Source organism: Diceros bicornis, chromosome 7, assembly GCF_020826845.1.
Source record: "Diceros bicornis minor isolate mBicDic1 chromosome 7, mDicBic1.mat.cur, whole genome shotgun sequence".
NCBI lineage: Eukaryota > Metazoa > Chordata > Mammalia > Perissodactyla > Rhinocerotidae > Diceros > Diceros bicornis.
The window spans coordinates 49605540-49626354 of NC_080746.1; the positions used below are offsets into that span (position 1 = coordinate 49605540).

The 20815-nt window shown below is 38.4% G+C and overlaps 1 long non-coding RNA gene across 1 annotated transcript in view; it reads left to right on the plus strand.

Moving 5' to 3' along the window:
• The window catches only part of LOC131408591 (uncharacterized), a 143119-nt gene that overhangs the window by 70345 nt on the left and 51959 nt on the right, over positions 1–20815 (plus strand). Inside the window, exon 2 of the long non-coding RNA XR_009220790.1 lies at positions 19869–20040. This is a non-coding gene — a long non-coding RNA (uncharacterized LOC131408591). The remainder of the gene's footprint in view (positions 1–19868; positions 20041–20815) is intronic.

The window sequence follows — 20815 nt, forward strand, 5'->3', positions numbered from 1 at the left end:
TAAGTGTGATATGCATTTGTTGAAAAATTGTCTTCCTGATAAATTCATTCTTTAAAACTCCTTGAATGTATTTCTTCTATGAAATCTTTGAATACCCAAGGGATAATTAATCTACCTCTCTATTATAGTATACCTATGTCATATATTCAGATTGATTATGCATTTATCATTCTGTACTCTAGCAATTTTTTTTCTCTGTCTCTCCCAATAAATTGTGCTTTTCCAAGGCAAAGGCCTTGACATATTTGTGTTTCCTGCATGTAGACACAGTGCCTGGTATGTGTTAGTCTCTCAATAACTGCTCCCAAATGAATGAATGAATGAATGGTCATCAGTTTATAAATTACAGTATGTTGTCTCATGGACATCAGGGAAATGGGCTTGCACAGTTTTTCATTTCATATTTTGCATATTCATTCAAAAAGTTTTTGTGATTATTAATAATATTGGAATCAAATGGAATTAATTTATTTTTCCTGAGGAACATTCGCCCTGAGCAAACATCTGTACCAATCCTCCTCTATTTTGTATGTAGGAGGCTGCCACAGCATGGCTGATGAGTGGTGTAGGTCCACACCCAGGATCCGAACCCACGAACCTGGGCCGCGGAAGTGGAGTGTGGCAAATTTAACCACTATGCCACGGGGCCAGCCCCTGAAATGGAATTAATTTTTATTGTCTGGAATAAACTTTAAAAACTTGAAATTAAGATAATTTTATGCTTATAGGAATATGGGAAATTGATATAGAAGATATTTTCAAATGTTGAATTTTACAAATACAAGAGGCCAGGTTACCATAGATTTTAAATACCTAATCTCTTCAGGCCTTGGATCATGCATTTCCGCTTTTAAAATTTTTTAATTGCTGTTTTCACTGTCGTATGTTTCCTCATTTTGACTCTTCTTATTACCCTACAAGGAGATTGTGGATATAGCTGGTGCTTAATAAATGTTAAATCGCTTACTGTTTTTAAGAAAGGAAAAAAAACCTTTCATCTTTTTGAATAAATAATTATGACTCTTTTATTTAGATGTGGTAAAGCCCATAAAAATAAATTTTGGACCTTATTGGAACATTTATTAATAGAACTGGAAAAAGCACAGCAATTGTTTAGTATACCTTGCTTACTTTAAATGATGAGGAAAATAAAACTCAGAAGCACTGAGTAACTTGCCCAAGGTCACACTAATTTTTAATGTTAGAGCTAGGTCTAGGACATAAAATCAGAAATCTACCTAACTTATAGATGCCGTAGCTAGGTGTCCCAGCTGAGGGGTGGCCAAGTGATAAGGTTGGAGTCTGTGGGCCTAGATATCTGCTGTCTCTCTGGCCACCTATGTGCCCATCTTTAGCTATCCTGTCCTGTCCTGTCCTGTCCTCTCCTGTCTCATCCTATCCCATCTAATCCTCTCCTAATTTATCATATCTGCTCGTCTCTCTGTCTACTTATATATTGTCTATCTATTTAAATAACATGATTGAGCTGCTATGAAGTGACAGGTGTTTTATATATATTATCTCATTGAAACGTCAGATATCCTTTGAGAACAGTACTGTTGCCTCTATTTTACAGTTGAGAGCATTGAGGCTCAGAGAAGATAAGTAATATGTTGATTCTCTTTAAACTAGCAAGTGGTAGAGCCACTTGACTCTGACTTTCATGCTTTCCATGACTCTTCTGTCTGGCAGGTTATTCTTACCTGAGGCAGCTCAATTAGCAACCTTCATTTCATTTAGGTCTCTGCCAAAATATTACTTCCAAGGTGAAGCCTTCTTTGGGGACCCTGTTTGCAGTTGAGTTATCCTCCCCCATCAACTTTCCTGCTTTAGTTTTTCTCTTTAACATCCATTACTTTCTATAACTTAGTTATTCATTTGGTTTATTATCTCTTGCGCCCCATAGACTGTAAGCTCCATGAATAAATGTATATATATTTTCATGCTCTTTGTCATTCTTTGCACCAGAATACTGGCACATATAAGTATTCAATAACTTTTTTGTTAAATGAATTGGATGAGTCAAACTTACACAGTCCTTAGATGAACTTGAGCTTCCATTGGGAGTGACCAGACAGCAACATACGGTTCACATTCTGGGAGCCACAGCTAAATCTTGAGGTCTGATGGTAGCCGAGTGGGAAAAGGGTGAGAATGAGAGCAGCAGCTCAGGAATGAATACAGAGAGGGAGAGGGCCTGGGTTTATTGTTATTGGCAGAGCAGATATTTTTGACTTGCCTTTATTGGTTCTTAGAAGCATGATGGCTAGGTGGATAAAATTCTCTTAAAAGACTAGGGCAACATGGCAGGATGCCAAAGCTTAGTTGCTGGCCAAGGTGTTGGCTTTAGAATATCTAAACATTGCCCGATGAGGGCCCCAGGAGGGGTATTAGGATCCCATGGGACTATATTCTTCCACTTGAGAGAGGCAATATGAATCTCATTGTTCTAAAGAATATTGTCTGTCCACGGGCAGAGCACTTCAAGGTTGGTGAACTATTCCTGCCTTCCGTATGCTCAGTGGTTTGAGCAGCAGAATTGCAGAAATGAGACATGAGCAAACTAGAGCCAATCTTGCAGATTCCGGTGGCTGGTTTGTGGCTTATGAGGTAAGAGCCCTGGAATGGATTCTTTTTTTTGATGTGAAAGCCAGTAGGCCACATGATGAGGGTCTGAGCAGTAGGGCTGCAAGTTGTGCGACAGATTACACATTTGATATTCCAGAGACAAGTTCATTAAAGACGTTATTCCGGTTGACAGAACAGCACTTGCATAGAGCTGCCAGATTTGATGCTGTAAAGGAAACACACCACTTTGGATTTAAATTACACTTTATATTAACTCAATGATATGTTAATCTTTTCCACCGTTGAAGCGGAAGAGAGAATGAGCAGTGAACATTAACACAGCCTTATATGGACACCAGTTTGCAGTTCCCACTTCTTTGATGTTCATGGGCATAGAATTCAGAAACTGTCTTGAAAGAAAGTTTAACTTGCTGCAGTGTTTACAACAGCCTTTCTTTTGTGATCTATTTAGTTACAGGAACTTGAGAAGCTTGCAAATTCAAGATTCTTTGGGTCACTGAGTGTCCCAGCTTTCCAGTTTTTAACAGTGTCTCCAGAAAAAGTTATCCTTGGCTCTGGTTTCTTTCTGAAGAATTTGAGAATAATACGATACCTGCAGTTGAAGAACAGTCACAGCTTGTACCAAGGAGGGAGACTGGAACTAATACAGGATTCCAGGTCAAACGGACCTGAGCTCTTACACTTAGCAGCTGCACGACGTGGGGCAGGTTGCAGAATATCTCTGAGCTTAATTTCCAACATCTGGAAAATGAAAACAATAATTCCATTTTACAGAAATAACATTAGAAGAAATGAGATATCATATATAAAAATATTTAGCATCGTGCAGACGATAAGTTGATTTTATTTTTCTTCTTCCCTCTTTTGGGAAAAGAGAGAAGGAAAGTCCCAAGACTAATCACACTGTTTCTGGGTCCCTTCTCAAGAAGAATTGGAACTGGTGGAATTATTTTCAAAAAAACAAAAGTGTCATGAAGAAGAAATAAAGCTGATGGGTTCTGTCTTTGGCCCCTTTATCCAGCTTATTTTCAGGCTCCCAGAATGAAAGCAACTCATAAACATCATTATTATATTATTAACTTTCCTGTGGATAGGGTTTAAAAACAGCTCTATAAGGCTGGTGTTTTAATTTGGAAGCTGAAGGTGGATGGTCTTGTGCTCACTCCACTCTCAACACTATTCTCCCACTCCACACTCCAATTTACTTCTTTGTATTATTTGGGTGCACGTGCGCCTCTGCTACCAGAGGCACCTTTATGACGGAGCACCTCTGTATCATATCCCCAACACCCAGCTCAGAGCCTGGCACTTAGTAGGAGCTTAATAAATGGTGGTTAAGGAAATAAACAGGAAGGAAACATCAGATGTAGGGGGCAGGGATCCTTCCCACTTTTCATTCAGGATGACGGAAGTGTGGGAGGAATGGTGTTAATGGGCATGCAGCAATATCACCAGCTGCATTTATTAAGCACCTACTTATTGTGTGCTGGGCACTGTGCCAGACATTTTCAATTATTATCTTATTTTATGCTCTTGATGGTCCTATACAATGAACATTCTTATTCCCAGGCCCTAGGTGAAGAGGATCAGAGGATCAGAGAAATTTTGGAGCTAGTGAGTGGCAGAGCTAGGGCTTCAAAGTCCTCTAGTGTATCTGGCTTCAAAGTCCATGTTCTTGACTACTGCACGAGGACTTGTGACCTGCAGGGTGTACTTGGCACACTGTCTAAGTCCCTCAGAAACTATTAGGGAAGGATGCTGATCATGAATGGCTGGGTTTATAAACTTGTTGAGCACAGGAGGGAGTTGATAGAGTCTCAGTGGTGTCTCCAAAGAGGGAGGTTACAGAAAGGCGCTTAGAGGGTTTTTAAAAAAATTTTTTATTGTGGCAAAGAACACATAGCATAAAATTTACCATTTTAACCATTTTTAAGAGTACAGTTCAGTAGTGTTAAGTATATTCACATTGTTGTATAACACATCTCCAGAACTTTTTCATCTTGCAAAACTGAAACTCTATACCCATTCAAGAACAACTCCCTATTCTCTCTCTCCTTCCAGGCCTTGATAACCACCCTTCTACCTTCTGTTTCTATGAACTTGACTACTCTAGATACCTCATATAAGTGAAATCATGCAGTATGTGTCTTTTTATGACTGGCTTATTTCACTTAACATAATATCCTCAAAGTTTATCTGTGCTGTAGCATGTGACATGGTTTCCTTCCTTTTTAAGGCTGAATAACATTCCATTGTATGTATGTACCACATTGTGTTTATTCATTCATCTGTAGATGGGCATTTGGGTTGCTTCCAGCTCTTGGCTATTGTGAATAGTGCTGCTGTGAACATGTGTGTGCAAATATCTCTTCAAAATCCTGATTTCAAGTCTTTTGGATATATATCTGGAACTGATTTCTGGATCACATGGTAGTTCTATTTTTAATTTTTTTAGGGACTACTGTACTGTTTTCCATTGTAGTTGCACCATTTTACATTCCCACTAATAGTGCACAGCGATTTCAATTTCTCCACATCCTCTCCAACACTTGTTATTTCCTAGTTTTTGATAGTAGCCATCCTAATAGGTGTGACGTTATATCTCATCATGATTTTGATTTGAATTTCTCTAATGATAAGTGAAAGGGCTTAGAGGATCTTAGAGCCCGAAGCTAGTCATAGAGTGGTTTCAGGGTGGAAATTAATAAGTATGTTCTGGGTGTGGTTAGAATTTGTAAACTAGGTGAGTTGCTGGAAGAATTAGAGATCTTGCCTTGGGAATGCATCAGTCTGTGGGGATTTACTGTCAAAACAGTTTACAGTCTTTTCCTGAGATATTTGGGTCTGCATGGGTTGGTGTTAAAATAATTTGAGTTTAGGTAATTTGTGTTGCACATGATGGCTTGGTTTGCAAGCCATGTTTGTCTTGCAAATTGTGGTTTCTGTTTGATTCTTCTCTTGACCAGGGTCACTTTCTCATGCCTTACTCGATGCTCTCTACAGTAACCAGCAGCTGGATGCCTATCTTTCAGGGTCACTGAAATAATTAATTAAGGTAAAAATATAGTTCTTGATACAGTGCTTGGTTCACAGTAAGTGTTGATTAAACAGCAGCAGTTAACTAATAGTGGTAGTAATAGTAATGAATGTGTAAAGTAGTAATCATGGAGATAATTATGGTTGTAACATCTCTTTTTTCTGAAGTCTATGCTTCCAACCAGTCCCATTACTACGGATCTAGTGTAGGAACTCATCATCTCTCACTTAGATCATTAGTTCCCTCCTCCCCTCCCCTATCCAACCACAATGCCACTGATAGAATGACCTGCATAAAACCCAAGTTTGAGCCAATCAGTCTCCTCGTGGCTCTCCTTTGACCTCGGGAGAAAGTCTAGGCTCCTTTACATTCTGCATTTAGGCTTTCTTATGCCCCTGCCCAGCTCTCCAGCTTCATCTTCTACAACTCTCTGACACAGTATTTGTTCTTCAGAGCTTTCAAATGCTTTAGTATCTTGTAAACCTCTTGCTGTACTATTTCCCTTAAAATTTTGATTGGTGCACACTTATACAAAAACTTATTGAAAAGAATGAAAGTTATATCATTCATGCTTTCTATTTTTAGTTCAATTCTTTTTTTTCATTTCTTTTGATCCCTCTTCCCTTTTCCCACATTCCCTTCCCTCTACTCCACTTCCATCTACTGCTGTAGTAACATCACATTAACAACTTAGGTAGTATCTTTCTGAATTATTTCCATGCTCATATAATGTTATGTAAACTCACATGTATATCTAGCTATCTAGCTATCTGTTTGCATACATGTACTTGTCTATACGTGTTACTGGATGTCTCCAACCTCCAATGTCTATACCTGCTAAACTCAAGACCTCCTAAACATCTCTGAGCCTTTATTTTAGAGGAGAAATTTGGCTAAAATGTCATTGTTTCCCCAAGTCATGTCCTTTCCCTGACTCAGTTACTGAACTGAAGGGCCCAGGATCTGTAAGAGCTTGATGTTTTTAATTTGAAAGTCCCATTGTCATTTCTCTCCTCTTAGATGGGAGTGTTAAGAAGAGGTCACCGGCAAATTACTGACTCTAGATGAACAATTTGCTCTTAATTAAAAAGCCTGATGAAACTCTGTCTGGAAAATGAACTCATTCAAATGGGAGGTAATTTAAGCTTGTCCACTCAGGACATTTTCTCTCTATTTCTCCTTCACCCAGTACATAAAATTTTTATTTAGTCTTGTGACATAAATTGAATTTGACAGGAGCAAAAAATTTTTTTTCATTCCAACCATAAAATTATTATGTGGTCTGAGTTAACATTGTGTTTTCCCTTCAGAAAAATAATTAGGACCACTTTCCCTAGAGTGACTGTCTGGCAGCAATGGAGGATGACTCCTTGCTGGGGTTTCAGAATGGAAAGGAAACACTGTATCATTAAATACAGGGGAGACTCTAAATTGGCCAGAGTTCAAGCCCAGTTCCGTCACATAACAGCTGGGTGACCTTGGACAAATATCTGAAACTTGGTTTCCTCATCTGTAAAAAGAATAATAATCCCTGCTCTATATCAGCTCTTCTAAGGACCAAATGAAGTAACAGGTGTGAGAAGGTTGAATAACTGCAAAGTGCAATGGGAACATAGAGGGTTGTCAATATTAATGCCTCCTGCTGCTGATGCACTCTGAGAAATGATTTCTTACCTTACAGTCTGCTAGACAATAGATCCACTAACCAATGGCGATGGTCACTAGGGAGAATGTTATTAGAACAGAAAGTTAAGCCCAATTTCTCCCTTCTTTACTCTACTGTCTGTAATATAATGTGAAGAAACTGAAGCCCAGAGAGGTGAAGTGCATTGACCAAAGCCACACAGCTAGGTAGTGGCAGAACCAGGACTGGATATTCCACCTGCTGTCCAGCATTCCTTCCAAAACACCCTGGTTCTAACCTTATTAAATAAATAATAGTACTCTAGCTTAACAAGAGCAGTTAGAAACGGAGAAATGGGAAGAGATTGAAAGTTTGTTCAACCTGCCTCATTGTACAGAGATGTTTTTCCCCTTGAAACATCTACTATTGTCTCCTGACTGGTTCTTTCTCGTGCACCTAAGAGGAAAGGAATGTCGTTAGATGCCGGTGACTGTTTCCATGAAGGGGCCCTTCACAATGCTGTCCCTGCCACACACCCCCACTTGGTGCAGCCCCTGTAGAGCAGACGTGTGCTGTTAAGGTTTGCTGGGCCTTATAGAGTGTTCTTAGTCAGGACAAGGGGAAGAGTTCAATGCCAAGGTGAACTTAATGACCATTGACCAGGTGCAAATGCAGACATCTCTGCAGATGCCAGAGTAAGCAGATGACAACAGCCAAAATCCAGATTAGATTATCTATATCTCTGAACATTCATGTGGACAGAATATACCCAGGTCCAGACACTATTTGCCCCCAAAGCCTTGATATTTGAAAGTCCCTCACCCATTTCTCTTACAACTAAGATGCAACTCAGAGCGAAAAAGGTGGAGGAAATCTCGAATTGCCATTCAAATGCCAAATTCATTGCTGGGGGTAAGAGTGACAAGAGCTGGACAAAAGGTCATTCTTCACCTTCAGTCAAATGGGGACTTGAGATAAAAATCAAGTTCAGAAGTGAAAAAGTAAAATTTAATTTTTGTATCCCTGAGTTGGTGGACTGTGAAAATATTGTACCTATTACAAATTTCACATTAGGGTCTTTGACTACCACTATATCCACTCCCATAGTTCTAGAAAATTGGTCATTTAATTAATTAATACATTAAAAATATTTTTGAACATCTATGTTGAACATTATTCTATTTATATAAAAAGAATAATGCGTGATCCTTGTTTTCAAGCTGTTCCTAGACCAGTAACACACAAAAAACATTTTGTAACAGATGTTCAGTTGGAGATAGAAGTTGACTGTACTCTATCAATTAGTGAGGAAGAGAGAGGGAATCATTTTTGTAGTAGGAACGAAGGGCATTAAATTTATCTCGTAGAAATAAAATGAATTAAGAAAAATGAACTGGGTGACAAGACCTAGTAGAAAGACAGAGAAGAACAAAGCTGGCAGGATGTCTTGTATTCTTTAAACTGTATGAAGGGAACAAGATCACAGAGTTTCACTAACTAGAGTTAAGAATTCCATAATCCCTGAATTGCCGTACACTATTTCTGATTGCCCTGGCCCTGGGCCCTCGAACTTATAATAATAATAATATTATAATGAGATAAATTAGGTGCAAATGAAAAATACAAGAGAGGGGAGTCTCATGTGTTAAAGGTAGCACTCCTTTGGGGAAAGTCTGAGGAAGATTTAGGAGAGACTTGCCATGAACTATTGACAGAGAAAAATTTGAATTATATGTTAAAAGATTAAATTTTGTTTGACCATTGGAGGGCTTCTGTGAATGGTACTTAATTGTTATTTCTCTTGCTGGTTTGGTTACATAGAGAGTTAATAAGTTAGGTAAAATGTATATTTATGTGCTCTTGCCTATTCTCCCCATTGAAGTTGGTACCTGGAGTGGATTTAGGAATACAAAAGAACTAAACAGTTCTGGAATGTTACTCCTGGATAATTTGTTTTGGAAATCATTTGTTTTAGCAGCCTGTTATTTATATTGATCCCTTTGTCCCTTACTTTGGTCCTGGAAGGCTGAACTCATCTGAATAGGTATGTATGGTTAGAACCTGGAATAAATGACTTGGTATTTGAGTAGGGTGTGAGCTGATCGCTGAGCCTGTTATCCCAGCTCAACTAACCTGAGCTGCAGCAGATGCAGTTGAGTTGAATGCAGATACTTCGGGAATGAATCCATCTGGAATTCTCACAGGAATACTCTCTCTCAAGCCATGTATGTTTGATTTAATGCAGATTTGGTTTTGGAAATGCATGTGACTTTTCATGTCTATACAGAAATTGTCAAGGATGAATTTAGTGGATAGATTTGGAATTATCTTTGAGAGAGTAGAAAGAGTCTCCAATACATGGATGGTGGTAGGGATGGCTGGCAGTAAGGTAGTGGGATCTGTCTGCAAGGTTTGGACAAGATGATAACTAGAATGAGTCAAAAATTACTGTAGGATGAGAAAGCCAGGGATTACTACAGCTGGCAGCATCTTTGTAAGCCTAGTAGCCACCTAATCAGTTTCAAGAGGATCTTGAGCTGAATCTAAGAGAAAGCCTAGGAGAACCAACTGAGAAAGGAATGTCTCCTTTGGGGGAGAGTGACTACAATTTTTATGGAGGCTCTGATGGTCCGGACCTCCTCTGAAGGATGTAGTCATCAACCCAGAGTGAACAACTAGCTGGAGTAGTGTCTCCGCCAGTGTCCATGAGAACAGGAATGTAATTTACAAACCATAAAGTAGATGTTCTGGCAGATTCCTTGAGCTCCGCCTCCCAGACTCAGGACTACTGGTCCTCATGGAGGAGGTCAGAGTGGAGGAAGAGACGAAGAAACTCAAGGGCAGACAGTGATAACCTCACAGCTAAACTTTAAAATGATCCAAAAGATTATTTTTCCCCTTCTGAAACCAAAGTTTTGAGAAAGACTCTGATCATTATTGTTCTGGGTATATTTTCTTCTTGTCCACTGACTCCTACTCTCTATTAGCTTTAATTCAGCAAATTTGTCATTCACAATACAAATGTGTGTTTGAAACATAAAATATTGTGATATCAAATAGAGCTTAATATATGAAAATATTCTCCTTGAATTGTACTAAGATCATCTCAATTAAGTATTTTAGGGAATTACGAGTCTTCTTGAAAGTGATAAATCTCTTAATTTTTAAATTTTCACACATGCAACCACAATTATCACACACATTTCATAAATAAAGTTCAGTTAGATGATGTTTCACAATTTATCAGTGAAAATGCTATATCCCCACTTAAGTCAATGATGAAACCACTAAACAATAATTTTTAATCCAACTACTTCCCAGTGTTTGTGCATATGAGAAATGCAAGGCTCCTTGTTGCCTGCAAGAAGAAAGAATCAACAGACACATTTTAGAATAAAATATTAACAGTTAAAAATCTTGACTTGAAACCAACTTTTAAAAAAAATATCTTTTGGGAAACAATCAATGAAGTCAGAGCCTTCCTTAACCTACCACCACCTCTAAACTGTCAGCATTTTTCAAATTCCTCTTGTTTTGTACTCTCAGTTTTCCTGACAATTCATACTCTCCACTAAGAAAATTATAATTTTGCAACATTGTGGGTATTAGACATTTTGGTTCTTAAAGCCTTTAAAATGTTGGGAATCAATGTGAAATGACTGTAACAAAGGAGTGGACAATTACGTTGTATTTAATAAAATATATAACATAATAAAATATAGTAAGCTAATGTATTTCAAATAAAAAAGAGCTAGACAAGAAAGTTAGATTAATCTCAAAATACGATGTTTATCCTTACTCATTTTTTTTTTTTTTGCTGAGGAAAAAAAGAGATTTTGCAGGGCTAAAATCTTTGCCCATCTTCCTCTACTTTATGTGTGGGACGCCTGCCACAGGATGGTTTGATGAGAGGTGCGTGGGTCCACGTCCAGGATCAGAACCTGTGAACCCCGGGCCACCGAAGTGGAGCGTGTGAACCTAACCACTACACCACCGGGCCAGCCCCTATTGTTATTCTTTACTAAGTGCATGGCAACATAATTTGAGATGCTAAATGATCTGTGTGTTTATATCACCTAGTGTTTCTCTGGGGGAGGGTGGTATTGGAGTTATAATTTTCTCTGTTTTCAGGTAGTTGGTGCTGTGCTCAGGGAAAGCTGGATCTATCCACTCTGGAGATAGGCTGCAAGTCAAGAAGGAAGAAGCAAAAGAAAAGGAAGACTTTTTAACCCCATAATTTTGTTTGATGATCTTCTATAGCTGTGTTGTCCAGTACAGTAGCCACTACCCAGAAGTGGTTAATTAAGTTGGAATTAGTTAAAATTACATAAAATAAAAAATTCACTTCCTCATTTCATTTGCAGTAGCCACATTTCACGTGCTCAACAACCACATGTGGTGAGTGGCTGCTGTCTTGGATGATATTGTTCTATACTGTAGAACCTTTCTGTCAACCCAGAGATTTTTTTTTTAATTTCTTTAAAAATTTTATTGAGGTGTGATTCACATGTAAAAAGCTATACATATTTGATATATTCAACTCGATGAGTTTGGGGATATGTATACATCCATGAAACCATCACCACTGCTCTATAGGATGGAACACCTATATTAATAGACAAACCTGCAGGCTTCTAAAAGGATGAAATGGATTTTACACACTCTTATGTTGAAACAAAGTAAAAATAAATAGAAATTTATTTGAAACATCAACTTAAACTTATGAACTCACTTTATCCTTATAAGGAATCTCTCCTCTGTCACTAAGAGGTTTCACTAGGCTCCCCTCTGTTACTCCAGCTGCCTGCCAGTAATGGTAGAATGGTGGAACAATGTCGTGTGCACTTCTGGTTGGTCCATGGATTTTGGCCAGTAATACCATTTCTACTAAAAAGAACTACATCTCATGTGTTAATTTCACATCTTCAAGCAGAATATCAAGATGACTGTGAGTCCATCTTGTTTTTGAGGGGAAAAAAATCATCCTGAAAAGAGGACTCCTAGTGGCCAAATAATAATAACTTGAGTATTGTGATTCTGAAGCAATGATTACAGTCAATAGAATTTAATTGAATCTTTTGAATGATCCATGAATTCATGATAAAACAAAAATAGGAAAGGTAACATAAGATGGGCTAAAGATGAGTTTTCCAATATTATGCATACAAATGCTATATGTGGACCAACCTAAATGCTGTGAGTATTATGCTGGAGTTTAGACCAACAATTAGGTTATCAATCACAAATGATGGGCAAATGAGAAATGGGAAGAATTCTGATCAGAACATATGGATATGGAAAGTAATAAGGTAAGATTTTTGTTAAAGAAAGGTGAAAAATTTTGAAATACATATATAAAGCTAGAAGAATGTTGAGTGTGCAGTTTGATCAAAGGAAGACTTCAGTGGGGAAATCTATTTTATGGGGGGGAGGGAACTGTCAATATTAGTTAGCAGAAATAAAATGAATTGTTAGTAAATATGAAAAAAAAAAAAAAGAAATGTAGATGTTAGTCAAATTTTGTGGAGAAAGAAACCAAACAATGATACCTACTCGTAGAACAGTAGACCACATGAATGAAGGGATCAAGAACATACATGGCTGGACTGACTAGTGTTATCCTTCATTAAGTGCGTTTTTCTATACCACTAGAAATGTACATGTTTCACTCCTACATGTGGTAACCTTCTTCTTAGACTTCTCTCTCTGCCCCTTCCTATTGGCCAGTAGTGCTCAGACAACCCACAGCAGTAAGTGGAGGAGAAGAAGAAGTCAACAATGTGTGTGGTATACAGTGGGACACAAAGGAGGGAATATTGAACTCCAGTTCAGAGAAGCCTCATGGAGTTGGTGACATTTCGTGTTTGGGGTCTCAAGAATGAGTAGGCATCCTCTATTCCACTAATCGGGTGTTAAGAGAGACAAAAGAAAAATTTCAAGGAGGAAGCACAGTACTTGCAAAGATATGGAAACAAGAAATGCAGGGTTCATTTCAGGAACTACAACTATTTGGAAAGTCTAGGGTATAGGATACCAAGCAGAGTGAGATGAGGTAGATTTCAGATCATGGTGTTACCAAATACAAACACAAGTTCATTTACCCACTGCACAGGAGGGCAATAACTGGAACTTGGGGCTTTTGGCAAGGAAAGAGGTTTATTATTGAGAGACAGCCAGACGAGTAGATGGGAGTTAAAACTCAGGTCCACCTCCTCATAGGGAAAAAGGTAGGGGTTTTTATCTGGGGTTTGAGGTAGGAGAGGGGGAGCATGTGGCCTTGGGAGCTGAAGTTCTAAGAGTCCTCTGCACACACATGACTGTTTTTCATATTTCTTCATGCATCACATGTGCAAATTTGGGGCAGTTCTATGTGTTGCGTGTGGTGGAGTTTTAGTCTGTGACGTCTAAAGTTTACAATAGGTCATTTTAGCTTCTCAATGCTCCTGCAAGATACTTAGTCAGGTGAGGGGCCTGTCAGCAAGCTACTCTTTTATGAGTGGTCCTCCTGCTGTTCTGCAAAGCAAGCTCAGAAACTTTTGTTACTTTGTTTTCCACGTTAACCTTGTGGGTACAAGGCAGGGTTTCACCCTAATCCAGGGAAATTTTAACTCCTCTTTCTCGGTTTCAATGGTGGGCCTTGAACATTGGTGCAAAGCAGCTGTTACTTACAAGACAAGCATTCCCTTGAGGAAAAGTGAATAGATTTAACTGGCTTTTAATATTTGCACATGCAAACCATATTTTAACCTCAAGCCATAAAATCCCAAATTCATTGTCTGTACCTTTCATTGCAAACAGATAAAAGAACAATAGTCATCTCAGGTTTTAAAAACCTGGAGGGTACACAGGAGGTGCATTTAAATTTTAAAGGTATTCAATATGAGCTCTTCGATTGATGTAGACAATTCGAATTAAACTCCAGCTAAAACAAATGAAATCAATTATATATCACTGGCTAACTTTACAGAGCATCCTCTCTTGTCTTTAGGTAATGCAGGACCTATCAGGGTGTCCCACTCAGTACTTAACTGCCAGTTGGGAATATTCTTTCTGTTCTGAGACATCTGCATGATCAAGCCAGAGTTCATGATCTCTTAAGTCCCCAAATGGGTATCCCCAATCACCATTGCTTTGCTTGCTTGTTGGATTTTATGTTTCATTGTCTTAGAACCATGTTCTAAAATGAGATGTGTATTAGTTTTCTGTTGCCACTGTAACAAATACTTATGGCTTAAAATAACACAAATTTATTCTCTTGCAGTTCTGGAGGTCAGAAGTCTGAATCAGTTTCACTGGACTAAAAGTCAAGGTTTAGGCAGGACTGAAGGCTCTGGAGGGGAGAAAGTATTTCCTTGCCTTTTTAAGCTTCTAGTCTTTGTTTTTTGACTTGTGATTCCTTCCTCCATTTTCAAAGCACATCACTCCCATCTGTGCTTTTATCATCACATTGCCATCTCCTCTTGTGTTGTCGAACCTTCGTTTTATAAAACCGGTTAAGATTACATTTAGGGTCCACCTAGATAATCCAGATTAATTTCCTCATCTCAAAATCCTCAATTTAATCACTTCTACGGAGTTCCTCTTGCCATATACCATAACATTCACATGTCCGGGGGATTAGAACCTGGATATACATGGGATTATTATTCAGGTATTATTATAGGAAGTGACTCAAATCACCCAAACTCTGGAATTAGAAATTCTTAATGCTTAATTTTGCTGTCATTAATGCTATTGTTAATGAATGCTTAAATTGTTATCTCTGTGTTGGAAGATCATATTGTAGGCCACTAACCAGATGAACATTTCTTTATCTGTACCCTGTTCTTCTGACCTTATGACCTCAGGAACTCGGCCTAATCACCTATTTTTTTGAAAACTGTCTTCTCTTGACTGCACCCTTGGGGATAATCATTCAGCTCTCTCCTTGTTCACCTATCTGGAAAAAAAAAAATCCCTGAAGGTCCTCTGATTTTAATTTATACAGGAAAAAATAATGAATATTGAATATAACTCAACCATGTTATTTCTTCTTTAATGTTCATGGAGCTCTAATGGAACAGGTCTTATTATCATCAGCTTGCAAATAAGGAAACGAAGGCTCAGAGAAGTGTACCCAAGGTCACGCAGGAAGGTACAGGTCTGTCAAACTTGAAAGCACATTATCTTTTCACTGTGCTGTGCTGCTAAACACTGTGGGGAGACAGTGTTATACCTTTTGTATTTGTCCTACAGTTCTTGGATAATCTGTTCTTTTTTTTTCAGTCTTTTTTGCCTTTGCTTTTCTGTTTTGGAAGTTTCTATTGACATATTCTCAAGGTAGATATTTTTTCCTTTGCCGTTTCCTACTGAGCCCATCAAAGTCATTCTTCATTTCTGTTACAGTGTTTTTGATCACCAGCATTCCTTTTTGATTCATCTTAGAATTGCCATTTCTCTGCTTACATTGCCCATCTGTTATTGCACTTTGTCTACTTTATCCATTAGAGCCATTAGTAAATTAATCATAGTTGTTTTAAATTCTCGGTCTGATAATTCCAGCATCCATGCCATGTCTGTGTCTGGTTCTGACGTTTGCTCTTTCTCTTCGAACTGGGTCTTTTTACCTTTTAGTATGCCTTGTAATTTGTTGTCAAAAGCTGAGCCTAATGTACTGGGTGAAAGAAATTGTCGTAAATTGTGCTTTAGTAGTGCTGTGGTAAGGTGTGGGTGGAGGGGAAGCAGTCTACAGTCCTACCATTAAGTCTCAGTCTTTTAAAGAGCCTACACTCTTTGTAAATTTCACAAATGCTTCTCAGTTTTTCCCTCACTTAGTTGGATCAGGATGGCTTGAGTTGGCTGGAGTTGGGTATTTCCCTTTCCCCACATGGATGGCTAGAGTGGACTGGAGTTGGGTATTTCTCTTTCCTCAGGTCAGGTATGCTCTGATAAAACCCCAACAGTTTAAAGTCTGGTCAAATAGCTTTTCCTCAGCGCAGGCCTTGTTAAGAAGAATTGAATGCTCTGGCATGTTTCAAAATGGTTACTTTTCCCCTCCCCCTGCTTCAAGCAGGAGGGAATTTTTCTCTGATCTTCATTATGAGAACCTGGTAGATTTCCTGGAGATAAAATTCATAAAAGTTTACCCCTCCCCAAGACTCAGCCCCGCTATGGTCTGAATGTTTGTGTCTCCCCAAATTCACATGTTGGAATCCTAATGCCCAATGTGATGATGTTAGAAGATGGGGTTTTAGGGTGGTAATTAAGTCATGAGGGTGGAGCCCTCATGAATGAGATTATGCTCCTCTACTAAAGATCCCAGTCTGCTCCTTAGTCCACCATGTGAGGACATAGCAAGAATTCAGTGGCCTGCAACCCAGAAGAGGGTTCTCACCAGAACTCAATCATGCTGCCACCCTGATCTTGGATTTCCAGCCTTCAGAACTGTGAGAAATAAATTTCTATTGTTCATAATCTACCCAGTCTATAGCATTTTGTTATAGCGGCCGGAATGGACTAAGGTACCCGCCCTGGAGTTTTTATCTCTCAGGCTTGTGCACTCTGAGCCTCCACCATTTAATTGATTACAATTCAGGTTTTCCTACCCATTACTGGTTCCAGTGAAGGTTTCTGCTGGAGAGTTTCTACTCTGCTAAGTTGTGATACTCTGTATCCACTTTACTGTCTCTCCAATTAAGGGGGCAGTGGTTTTCCCTTTGACTTCATTTTTCTGATTCATTTAAGGAAAGTTGATGATTTTTCAGTTTGTTCAGTTTTTTATTTGTTGTTAGGACGGAGTGATGACTTCTGAGCTTCTTATATGCTAGGCTGGAAACTGGAAGTCTTAGCTTCATTTTTTTAGACAAGAAAATTGAGGCTCATTGAGGCTAATATCACATGGCTAGTAAGGGACAGAGCCAGAATTCAAAAGTCCATTGTCTGCTTCATGCATTAACCATTCTGCCTTTCAATTCATTTGACATGTACCATCATCTTGTAAGAACACACGATGAAAATAGAATTGGGGCATGCGGTCAGTGTCTTGAGTAAAGAATCGGCCCTTGATTCATCCTTGACATTTCTAGAACCAGAAAAATGCTGGCTGGTGTGTAATATAGTGGAAAGAGCCTTAGTTTTGGAAGCAGACAAATCTGGATTAAAATCCAGGTACTACATTTGCTTGCTGTGTGACCTTGAGTAAATTGATTAATAACCTCTGTAAGCTTCAGATCCCTCATCTATGAAAGGGGAATAACAAAACCAGATGTACATTGTGTTGTAAGAATTAAGAAAAAATGAACACAGAGGCAAAAATCCTAAACTGAATAATAAATTGAGATTAGTAATACATAAAAAAGATAATACATCATGGTGATATGGGATTTATTTCAGGAATGTAAAGTTGGCTTAATATCTCAAAAATCAGTTAATGTAATTGACCATGTTTATATAAATAACAAAAGCCTTGTGATCACCTCAATATATGTAGAGAAAAACATGTGATACAATTCAATCCCTGTATATAATACAAATATTTATCCCACATTTCTAGTAATCCCTAATTCCTGCTTTCACATAGCCGCTCACCGACTCATCGTATCAATAGTATTCATTGGTTTACTGCAAAGATAGAACACAATCAAGAGTGCGGTGAGCCATTGCTTGGACTTGAGTTTAAAAATCCTTAACGAGAAAATGCAATGAAGACAAAATTAAAATAAAAATTATTTTCACTTGCCTGTTTTATTTTTCTTCTAAACAAACAAACAAAATCATAGATTAAGAGAAGGAAAGATTTGACACAAGCAAGTTCCTGTCACACAGGAAGTAGAAAATTTTTCTGGTGTGTGGAGGAGGCTGGAGCCCGGGGTGGAGTGGGGAGAGGGAGGTAGACTTTAGGGAATTCAGTTCAAAACCTGGGCAAGGGATCGGGGAAGGTAGTGAAAATTCTCTGATAGGTTTGCAGCGAATCTAAAACACAGGGGCTGGTATTCTTTTTTGGATATAATCCTGGGCAGACTGAAGGCCTCTCAGGGAAGTTTTGGGTCCGATATGATCTAGGAGGGTTTGAAGAACGATAGCTGAGGGAAATGTATCTATGCGTGAACCTGAGAACAGGCTAGCAAAAATCCCACACCTGTGAAGTGTGAGGAAAGCTACCGAGACTTCCTTTGCTTCCAGAGTAGTAAGCTTCCTTACCCCATTCTCAGACCTGTTCTAACATCCCAGCTTCTCAGTAGAATATATGGACCTCCTGCCTGCCTGCAGAAAGGGTTATTCTGGACTGCTCTCCACAAGGGGGTTAGCTTACTAGGGCAGGCCCCGCCCAGGTGAGGGAAACCTGCGGTTGTGGAGCTGTGCGGATGCCTCCCTTGAAATGTGTCGCTTTCTCTCACTAATGTCAGTGGATGCAAGGTCCCTGTGAAGTTTTCCTTTCAAAGTTGCTCACTGTAAAATACTTTCTCCTCAAATTTACTGTTACATGAGAATGTGAGATGTCCGAATTTCCCTTCATACCTGCTTTAGTCTTAGGTCTGCTCTCTGCCACTGGGTGACCTGGCTTCCACGTTGCGGTATTTCTAACAGGTGAAGACAGCTTTAATATTTTTCTTAGGCATTCTTCAGTTATTTGTCCTTCGACCTTGTCTCTAGGTGTTGTTTTCAATGTGCCTCACTTAATCTTCTGTTCACAAGTGGAAATAATACTTCACGTGTGATCAGCACCAAGCACAGGGGAGACTGTCATTTCTTCTTTTTGGATCTTACACTTCCAGTACTGCAGCCTAAGATTAAATTAGGTGTTTTGATGTCACAATATTGACTCATATTGAGCTTTCTGTCAGCTTTTGTCCAGGCCTTTTATATGTAAATGAAAATTACTTAATATCTTAATCATCATGTACTTGTGTATTTGACTTTTAGAGTCTCAGCGGATTGTTTACATTTATCGTCATTAAATTTTATCATGGTGATTTGGCCCGTCTTACAAGGCTGCTGAGTTGTTTGATTCTGTTGTCCTCAGAAGCATCCTCCTAATTTGATTTGATAATCTTGTCTTCTGGATTTTTTCCCAGTGGTTGATTTAAAAAAATTGATCAGCCAAGAATCAAACAGGCATATTTGTAATCCACTTGGATATAAAGGTGTTAATTAACAATCTAAATGTGGTCATTTATTTATTCATCCTCCCATATTATGGTAGCGTGTTAACAATATAGCATGAGAGACGTAATAGACATCTTGGTGGAATATTATTAAGGATGTTCTCTCTCCGAATCGTATGCAATTTTTAAAATAAGGATTGTTTTAAATAGAATTTTTTATGGTAAACACAGGAACTACCACTTTTTAATACTTTTTAAAAGTACAAGTAACTACTAAGTTCTTATCTTGTCTTTTTCTTTTTTTACACAGTCTATGTTTGTGCCCAAAGACACTTTATGCCCTATTAGTTCTTCTCTGTTTTGGAATATTAGACTATCTAATGTGTACATGTCAAGTAAAAAAGTAAAACTCTAATATATATATATATCTTTTCAGGAATGCAAGGCCTTGAAGAAGAGGGCTTAGATTAAAGGACAGAAGTATTTAGAATTCTGGTTTTCAACAGTTGTTTCTTCACTTGTTTTTTGTCCATAGGTGCATTCACTCTCACATCCATGTCTCATCACAAGATTGCCCCTTCTGCATTGATAGTTCATCTTTATCAAAGCTCATTCAGAGGAGCCAGTTGTCGTCACAGTGGAAGAGTTGGAAGCTTCAGTGGTAGTGTCAATGGCTGCATGGTCCATGTGAAGGTGTTCCTTTCAAGGTTCCTCTCTGTAAAATACTTTACTCCTCAAATTCACTATGGCATGAAATGTGAGATTTCTAAATTTCACTTTATATCTTCTTTGCTCAGTTGTTTTTCGTTTTTCTCCCAGGTAAGGTTTAGTGAAATGAAAGACATATAACTTTTGATTCTGATACACTTGGGTTTAAATCCCAGCTTTGAATCTACTAACTGATTGACCTTGGGCAAATTATTTAACTTTGCTGAGCTCTTTTATTCATTTCTGATAATAATACTGATTTTAGGATTTTTGTGAGGATAAAGTGAAATAATGTATGCAAAGTATCTAGCAGAGTTGGGGGTACATGCTGGGGACTAAATAATTGTTAGTTTCCTTTTTCTTCCCTCTTCATGGCAAATTTATAGCTTCAGGCTTTCTTTTCTACTTAGACCATCAGCATTAGTTCAACTATAGATTTACTCATATTAATCATAGTTCATAATTGCCATTGTGCTTTACTAATGGTAATAATAAAATTCCTCATATAAATTGATATCAAAATCAGTGTTCCAATTACCCACATAAATCTACCACTACCTAGTCAATGTTAATGGCTCAGTGCTGGAAAGCTCACACAGATCAATGATTATCAGTCAAGTTCAAAGGAAAGGTTGTACTGTCTTTTCAGTTGTCACAATCAGGCCCAGAGCGCTTAGTCAATCTTATTGTTCCTGTGGAGGTGTGCGAGCTTTGGCTATGCAGTTTGGTTAAGATTCTTTTTTTCCCCCATTCTGCCTATCCTCTGGCAATCTT